Consider the following 9357-nt stretch of genomic DNA (forward strand, 5'->3'; position numbering starts at 1 on the left):
CACACATCGACAGACGTTACTTTTAAGTTACTCATAGGCTGAAAGACGTCGGTATAATGAATCGTCCTTGCGTCAGCGTCCACGGCCACGGCCAGGACACTTATTTGCAGCATTCTTCAAACTTTTCTTCAGCATGACGAGGATGTTCACACTTCGATGTCTAGCTTGGCTATGATTCCAATTGTCCATCGGCAGCGTCTATTTGAAATAGTCGAGTTTGAGCGTTTTAACACGTTCAGAAGAAACGCTTCAAATTTCAAAACCCCAGCGTCAAAAAACAAAGGCGAGTGACAGCAATTTAAATCGTTCATTGTAAACAATGAAACTAGCTGAGTGGTACTGTTTAAAAGTCGTTGAGTGTAAAAACAATCCAATTGTTGAGTGCAAGCGTCTACTTTCAATAGTGGAGATGCAGCCATTTAAATCGTTGAGTTTATCATTTTAATCGTTAAATCGTTAAACGCAAGGATGATCCATCACAACCCACACCCTCCCCTCACACTCACCTACTACTGCCAACATGAACAAACTACTACTAATACTAATACTAATACTGATACTGATACTGTTACTGCTGACATGGACATCGACTCAAAAAGGACTCGAAAACACTGTTGGGTTCCCCTTTTATGAGCAGCATTTTTATACACCAATTCCCAAAACCGCTGGGAACACGTCTTTATATGGCAGTTGTAAGCTAGAAACACGTTCATTTATTTTTTTTTGTCGACCGGAAGACGTCATTGGAATACGTCTACATACGTCGATGTGTGTTGGGACTACGTAAAGAATTGGTTCAAAGCACGTCAAACATAAGTTAGAAATAAGTTTCGCGTAAAAAAGACATTACCGCGACGTGTTTCGACTTATGAGTAGCTTATAAGTAGCGTTTGTGGACGTGTGTAAGCGTCCACATATCGTGTGTAAAACTTATCCCCATCGCATGCGGAACGTGTGTCATACACCGAGTACGTCGTAAAATTTTGAACATGTTTAAAATTTATTGACGTACTCTACTTACTACGACGTATGATAGCATACTTTAGCGTTCTACTCACGTATACCAAACTTACTCATACCGTATTTGACGTGCCCCAACGTTTTCGACACATTTTTCTTAGGTCGGCATACGTTGGCAAGATGTTGACACTTCCATTTCTACGGCAGTTATGATTTGAATCGTTGTGCGTCAGCCTTTTAATAGGCTACGTCACGACATCGTCGGCGATGCGTGCAATGCGCTATGCCTAAATTAGACTATCGTTGGGCATCGGTTGTGTAGGCCGACAACAGGTTCAGCATTCGTTGGTATAGGTTATCTATAACACAACGAAACGTTCTGTGTCCATTACCAATGCGTTATACATAAGACCAAGTCGCTATGAATACGTCCGAATCTTAAAAAAAAACATCAAAAGTTCAACGTAAGCCAGCGTTTTAGATACATTTTAATACGTTGCCATCGCTGGCTAAAACGTCAAGGTGTGACCGGGCCTTGATTGACGTCTTCCTGATGACCACAAAACTTACTGAACATGTTTCTAACTTACATCTACCGTATAATGGCGATTTGGCAGTGTTTAGGGGAATTCGTATATACAAATGGGCTTCACAAGAGGAACCCGTCAGTGTTCCAGACTCCATGTTGAGTAGGTGTCAATGTCAGTGTAGTATCGGTAGTAGTAGTATTTGGTGAGCATGTCAGTAGTAGTAGTAGTAGTAATATTGGTAGTAGTAGTAGATCCATGTCAGTAGTAGTCGGTGAGCGTGATGGGGAGGGTGTGGGTGATGATGGATCCTCGTTGCGTCCACGAATAGGAGACTACTTTGCACCATTGTTCGATGTTCTTTCGGCTAATTTTTTCTTTCTCATTCCCACGATGAACTATTTTTTTGTTTCAGTTTTTAAAGTATTCAAAACGACTTGGACAAATGCATAATGTACTAGTAATGAACACAGAACGCTTCGATAACTTATAGATAAGTTATACCAACGATTGATTAGCGTGTTTTAGGCGTCCACAACCTATGCCCAACGATAGTCTAACGTATGCATAGCGTGGTAGCGTATCATCGACGATTACGTGAGGTTTTCTATTCATAGGCTGCAACTTCACTATTAATAAATGCGTCACTTGCCGATTGTTTTTGGACGCTGGTGCTCGGCAATTGAAATCGTTTCCATTGAACGAGTTAAATCGCTTCCACATCACTGCAGTCACGGCACCAACAGCAGCAGGCTCAGTGCCAGCCTCATGCCAGGCTCAAGCGGATCCCTGTAGAAAGTATACTGCTTGGTTATCCTTGGACCCACTCTGGCTAGCAGCTCGTTGAACATCGCTGGGGGCATTCACAGGAAGTTGATGAAGGATGCATGGTCCTCGTTCCAGAGTTCCACCATGAGCTGGTCATATATGCCGTAATGGCATCGCCTCCTGATCCATGGTCTGACCCAGTTCCTTCTCCTCCGTTCACGTCTTCTTCTCCCGGCTCTATTGGCATGCAACTGGTGCAGTGTCAACTCGATGAGGTCATGATGATGTTGGAGGACAGGTAGGTATTGTCGTCTCAACCTTGCCATATCCTCCATCTCTCAGAATGACATGGACATGTACTCACCACGAAGTCTAAAAAAAAGACGGGTTCCTCCTGCGAAGCCCCTTTTTATATACCAATTCCCCTAATCGCTACTAATACGCCATTATACAGTATCTGTAAGTTAGAAACGTGTTCAGTAAGTTCTGTGGTCGTCCTGAAGACGTCAAATACGTCTACAAATGTATTTGTGCGTAGGACATGATTTACAAATAATTCCCAAGCACGTTACTCATAGGTTATAAATAAGTCACGGGTACCCTAAACATTACTTTGATGTGTTTCGACATATGAGGAACTTTCAAGTAACGTGTTGTGAAGTGTGAACAACGTTCGTGTAGCGTGCTTACAAAACGTTACTCATAGGTTAGAAATAAGTTTCGGGTACGCTAAACATTACCTCGACGTGTTTCGACTTAGGAGTAACTTACAAGTAACGTGTGTCGACGTGTGTCAATGATTGCATAACGTGCCTACAACTTATGGCCAGCATAGCGGAACGTGTGAGTCATACGCCGGCATACGTCGTAAAATTTCAAGCAAGCAAAAATTTGAGGACAACCCAAAAGTACAACGTTTAAAGCCAGCGTACTATGACGTATGGCAGTGTTTTTCGGCGTGCTCTTAATGCATACAAAACATACCCATAACGTATTCGACGTGTGCCAGCGCTTTTGACAAAAAATTTTCATAAATCGGCATATGCTGGCTAAATCGTCAAGGTGTGACAGCGGCTTAAGGAATGGCTCGCTTTGTAAGGGATGAGCAATCACAGAACTGTCACATGAAACACACATCTCCCGAAGACTCCTAAAATGTCAATTATGTCCGAATCGGACAAATTAAAACTTTTTCTAGTGGTCAGAACTGCTGCTGAGTTCAATTCTGGAGCTTTAACTTTGCAATCTGGCTTAGTTTAAGAGATTCGCGAGGTTATGGTATGTGTGGAAATAAAATAAAGCCATGAACGTCACGGCCTGTTCCAAGTCATGGCATGGTTTAGCAGGCCAAAAAACATGGGGGATTCAGACCTCAATGAGGTAACCCAGCATACGCCTTAAGACCCCAGAGTGCAAGGTGGCCAAGGCTGCACCTGATAAAGGATATAATTAAATAAGGTAGTTAATTATCCTCAAAAGGGGTGTTTTAATTAAACCAAACACCCAATTTTTAGTCATGCGCTTCCTTGGAGTTTTCTTGGTATGCATGCAAAGTTTCGGGCTGCTGGGGTTTTTATAGTTATTGAGTTATGGAGGTGACACACACACACACACACACACACACACACACACACACACACACACACACACACACACACACACACACACACACACACACACACACACACATTTATTGGTCTCGACATACTGATTGATTAATTTATGAATGTCAAGTGTTCCTCTCACAGCCAGGTATGCACGTGATTGGTTTATGGCAATTGCGTTTGTAATGATCCTCCGTATTCACTGGATCTGTCACAATATTACCTTTACCTTTTTATGGTTTCTTGGTTTGAAAAAATACATGATGTAAACACGACCATTCCAACAACATTGAAAAAATTCAAAGTTCCCCAAGAATCAATTTGTGAAGTCCCCAAACAGAAAATCAACTTCTCGATATGATTGTAATCAGACTTCTTTCAAATCCGAGGAGAAACGATCAGATGTTACCTGTAACGATATTCTGCGGGCCAATTCCAACGGCCTATTGCATCTCGAACATTTTCCTTGTGTTTGTACGTGCGCACAAAATGTGAATTATATCATGTGAATTCTATCTTTCAATACCCCCAGTACAATGGAATGTATTACATGGTTGATTCACCTGGAGTGAGGATGTTGGGTAACCAGTTTTTTGTAATAGAACGGTTCATGCTTCATGAAATGGCAGTGACCACAATTTTAAATCACAATTTTGTTCAATGTGCTGAAATTGTCCCCGTCCTTCAGGTAATGTACAATGTCCAACATTATAACCATCGTGTAAAAAGTTGGATCAATGACATCAACCACTGCACTCCAACAAACTGGGCCCAACAATCCAGAAAATGGGGCAAACTAAAGTGCATATGATACACATAAAGGAAGTTCCTGGGTGGAGTTCCATAAAGATTATGGTTGTTGTTTCGTATGCAGCCTGTGGCTGGGAGTTGCATCATATTTTTCTGGAAGCGCAGCTGTGTCAGTGATGCAGTGCCTCTGTTACCAGTAAGCTGGTACTCAGTTTGCAGACCTTTGAAGGATGACAGGCTGAGTCAACCCACCTGGTGTTATTTCAGTGGATCGACAGGGCCTCGAACTTAAAGACCACAAAGATGTTAAGCCACCCACCTTAACTATAAAGCCAACACCACGCTTAGGATTCATCTCATTGATGATGATCAACTTTATGATTATCATTGTATATTATCATATACAATAACTATCATAAAGTTGAATATGACAATCATGTAGCTGAGGAATGGTTGAATAATAAACCTTGACATATATTTATTAAAACAAAAAGATTGACGGAGGTATATATATATACATACATACACAATGTAAAGGCTCATATAAGAGATAACACACAAAATGCATAACAAGGGGAGCAGGTGACAAGAGGGATGGGAGAGGGAAGCATAAAACAGTGGGGAATAGACACATGAGGAGATTTGTGGAAGGGAGAGGGATAGGACGGGGTACAAGGGGTAAACAAGATGGACCCTACAGGAACTTTTCGGAAGGAAAGCAGAGAAAATGAAGGAGGTGGGTTTGGGGTGGATTAACGGGGGTGGAATAGATCATGGTTTTGGATGGGGGAAGATAAGAGATGGAGGTGAAGAGCTATTTTAAAGACCTGCTGGGAAGAGTGGGATTGAAGAGAGTGTGGGAATTTTTTCCCAAGGTGGGAAAAAGAGGAATGAAAGAGTGAAGGTGAGCAGTGATTCTTGATTTTGTTAGTTTTATCCGAAGGGGGTTGCTGGCGGATCTCGTTCGCCCTTTGGAAATGTGGACAGGCCAGACGCATACAGAGCAGGGTGGGGGGGGGAGGCAAGGCTGCACAGGAGACAGTCGAAGAGAGAAAGGCCACCGACACTGTGAGAGAACCAAAGACTCAGCCTCATCAAGGGCGATACCAATGATCTTAAATTCCTTGTTTTCCACAGAGTGAAGCCGAGAAAGGTGAGAGGTGGGAGCACCAGCCCAAGGGAGAGAGCATTACTCTATCAGGCTGCAGAGGGAAGGTTTTTATTTATATGTTGTACACACTGTCGAGGTTCATATGAGAGCTAACACAAAGAAACACACAAGTGGAGCAGGAGACAAGAGAGGTTGGAGAGGGAAGGTAAAAAAAAACAGTGGGTAACAGAGACATGAGGAGATCTGTGGAAGGGAGAGAAATAGTGCAGGATACGTGGTGTAAAAAAGATGGAAACTCCGGGGACTTTCAGGAAGGAAAGCAGGGAATTTGAAGGAGGTGGGTTTGGGGTGGATTCGTGAGGATAGAAAAGATTGTGGTTTTTGATAGGGGAAGATATGAGATGGTGGTGAACAGCTTGTTTTGAAGACCTGCAAGGAAGAGTAGGATTGAATAGCGTACAGGAGTTTGTTCCAAAAGCAGGGAAAAAGAGGAGGGAAAGAACAAAGGTGAGCAGTGATTCTTGATTTTGGAAGTTTTACCAGAGGGGGGTCACTGACGAACTTGATCACCCTGCGGAAATATGGGGGGACTTATTGCAGACAGAGCAGGAGGGGACGGGGGTGGGTTGAGGCCAGAGAGGAGACGGAAGAAGACAGAAAGACCACCAACCTGCCTGTGGTGAGAGAGTGAGAGACCCAAAGACAGTCTCATCAAAGGAGATACCAATGATCCTAAATGCCTTGGTTTCCACAGCATGAAGCCAAGAATGGTGAGGTGTGGGAGCACCAGCCCAGAGGGGAGAGCAGTACTCCACCAGGCTGCAGCTGAAAGCTTTCTATGTGGTCAGGAGCACAGGTGTGATAAGGGAGGACTTTGCACAATGGAGGATGCCCAGTCTGCAACTGGCTTTGGAGGCCAGCTTGAAAATGTGGCTTTCCCACGAAAGATCATGGCAGATAATGAGAACGAGAAGCTTGAATGAAAGGACTTCTTCAAGAGAATTTTTGAAAAAGAAGATGGGGGGGTTACAGATGGTCCTTTCAGAGAGACAAAGTGAGAGTTTGAGATTTGTCAGTGTTGAAAGAAATGTTCCAGATTTTGGACCAGTTTGTGATTTTATCAAGACATGCAGAAAGTGAAGAGGCTGCTGCTTGCTGATCTGAGGGATGATAGATGGAGTCATCAGCCAAGAGATAAAGAAGATTTTCCAGAGTCAGAGAGATCATTGATGAAAACCAGAAAAAGAACAGGGCCCAAAACATTGCCTTGAGGAACTCCAGACTGGACAGGAAGAGGGGATGAGAGAACTCAATTTAGGACCACATGTTGACTGCGACAGGAGAGGAAGTCTGTGATCCATTAGTGGAGATGTCCTTGGATACCACAGGAAGAGAGTTTGGTGAGCAGGACAGGGAGACAGACCATATCGAAGGCATGTGATATGTCTCGGGAGATGGCTCTGATTTCATGTGAGGCATTGAGGATCTCCAACCATTGTTGGGAGAGAAGAAGCAGCATATCTCGGTTAGAGTGACATGGTCTGAGTCCAAATTGATGCTTGGAAATCAAACCATTGGAGACGAGGCAAGATTTAATGTCTGAAGCAATGATGGATTCCATAACCTTGCTGGTGGTTGGGAGAAGGCTGATTGGTCTGTAGTTGCAGGGATCTGTTTTTGCATCTTTTTTATGCAGAGTGGTAATGTTTTCTGATTTTGAGCAGATGGAAGATGACCTTCAGCAAATGAGACAGTGGATAGAATGGGAGATGGTGAGCAAGAGCAGCAGAGCAGGTTTTCAGGACACGTGGGCTGATGCCATCTGGACCGGTTGCAGAATCTGAGTCGAGATTTGACAGCAAACTTGATCTCCACCTTGTCAGGAGAAAAGGACAGAGAATCCAGGAACAGGTGGGTGTGACTGGGTAAGGTGGACACAGAAAGTGATGGGCTTGGGACACAAAATTTAGAAGCAAACATGGAAATGAGGCATTCAGCCTTTTCATGTGCCATGCCAGCTGTGCGGCAATTTGGGGTAAGGGAGTGGAGGGAGTGGGAACATACATCAGAAACAGACTTCACTAGATGCCACCAGGATTTGAAGGAGGGAGACAGGTTTGAGGGTTCAGACTTGAGATTAGAAATATGTTGTTTTCTGGCTTTCCTGTGTGTAGACACACACTTGTTATGAGCTTTCTGGAAGGAACTGGGATTGCCTTCAGTTGGATTAGCCTTCTATGAGGTGAAGGCAAGTTGTTTCAGGGCAACTGCCTCACCACAAGCTTCAGTGTACCACGGGCAGGAGGAAAGGTGGCACAACTGAAGATGAGATGGGATAAATCTGTGCATAAGAGTTTCTTTGAAAGAATTCCCAGGACGAGTTCATGTCAGAGGTTGTCGAGTTGGGAGACCAGTCTAGAAGTTTGATGGCTGCTTCAAGACCTTGCTAGTCGGCCTGAGTAAAATGCCAGACTCAACAGTGCTGTGGTGTTTCTCCAATAACAGCCAGAGAGATGCCGACATTGATAAGCACGTGGTCAGATGAACTGACTGGAGCGGAGGAAGAACAGCAGATATTTTCAGATATTTTCAGAATATCTGTTCTTCAGAGGAAGAACAGATATTTTCAGGGAAATTGGTCAAAATCAGATCCATAAAAAATCGAGTACCATTGGTTGAGAACCGGTTCGGGAAGCTGACAGATTGTGACAGTCCCACTGAGTCACAGAACTTTTTTGCTAAAGTGCCATGGCAGGTGAGAGAGGTACCCACACCCAGCCAACTGGCATAATGGCAATTGAAGTCACCACATTTGAGGAAGAGAGAGTTCAGATGAGAGGATAGAAGTTGGTCCATGTCTTCAGAAAGTGAGAGTACATGGAGTCATCACTCTTTGGTGGACAGTTTAACTCACACATATACATGAGTTGGGAGTTGTCGGAGAAGTTTTTGGACACCTATAAAACAGAAAAGTCTTAATAGTCCAATTATAATTTTTTATTGTAATAAAAAAAACACACGTGCAGAGCGAAAGCCTTTTTTGAATCCATGCAATCCCAAACTATATGTGAAGTTACATTGAGTATTTATATTATTATTAACAAGGCGTAGTTTATACCAGGAGCATCATTTCCAGAAAAATTAAGTAATTCTACTATTCAAGACTAATAAAATAGACAAATAAAATACTATCAATAGGGGTCTGGTCATTTTCGTTTTTCCTGTGCAGCACAAGGCTGCAATTACCATCATTGATTGAGGTTGTGGCATTCCTCCTGATGCAGTTCTCCTGTAGGTTCGAGCCAGAATTTGTAATTTGGCCAGGATGCCGGGGCTAGCTCCCATACTCTTCATAAAAGACACCGCAAAGAGATCTTTAATGTCCACCATCTAATTCCAGCAGATGTGACGCCCAGTTTAACGTCCATCTGAGGAATTGAACACACATTCCTTAATCACCCTGCCTGTGAAACACTTGGATGGCAATTTATGGGTGGGTTAAAATTCGAACCCAGGCTAGACAGCTTAGAGTGAATGTGCATACCTCTTGGCCATCTTGCCATTGCGTATGGATGCAATGCTTTGTAGCCACTGAAAACATTTTTCAATTCTCTCTTGAACTTGTATTTCACTTTTC

This window comes from Eptatretus burgeri, chromosome 10 (genome assembly GCF_056783735.1).
Source record: "Eptatretus burgeri isolate ZD-2024b chromosome 10, Ebu_testis_v1, whole genome shotgun sequence".
NCBI lineage: Eukaryota > Metazoa > Chordata > Myxini > Myxiniformes > Myxinidae > Eptatretus > Eptatretus burgeri.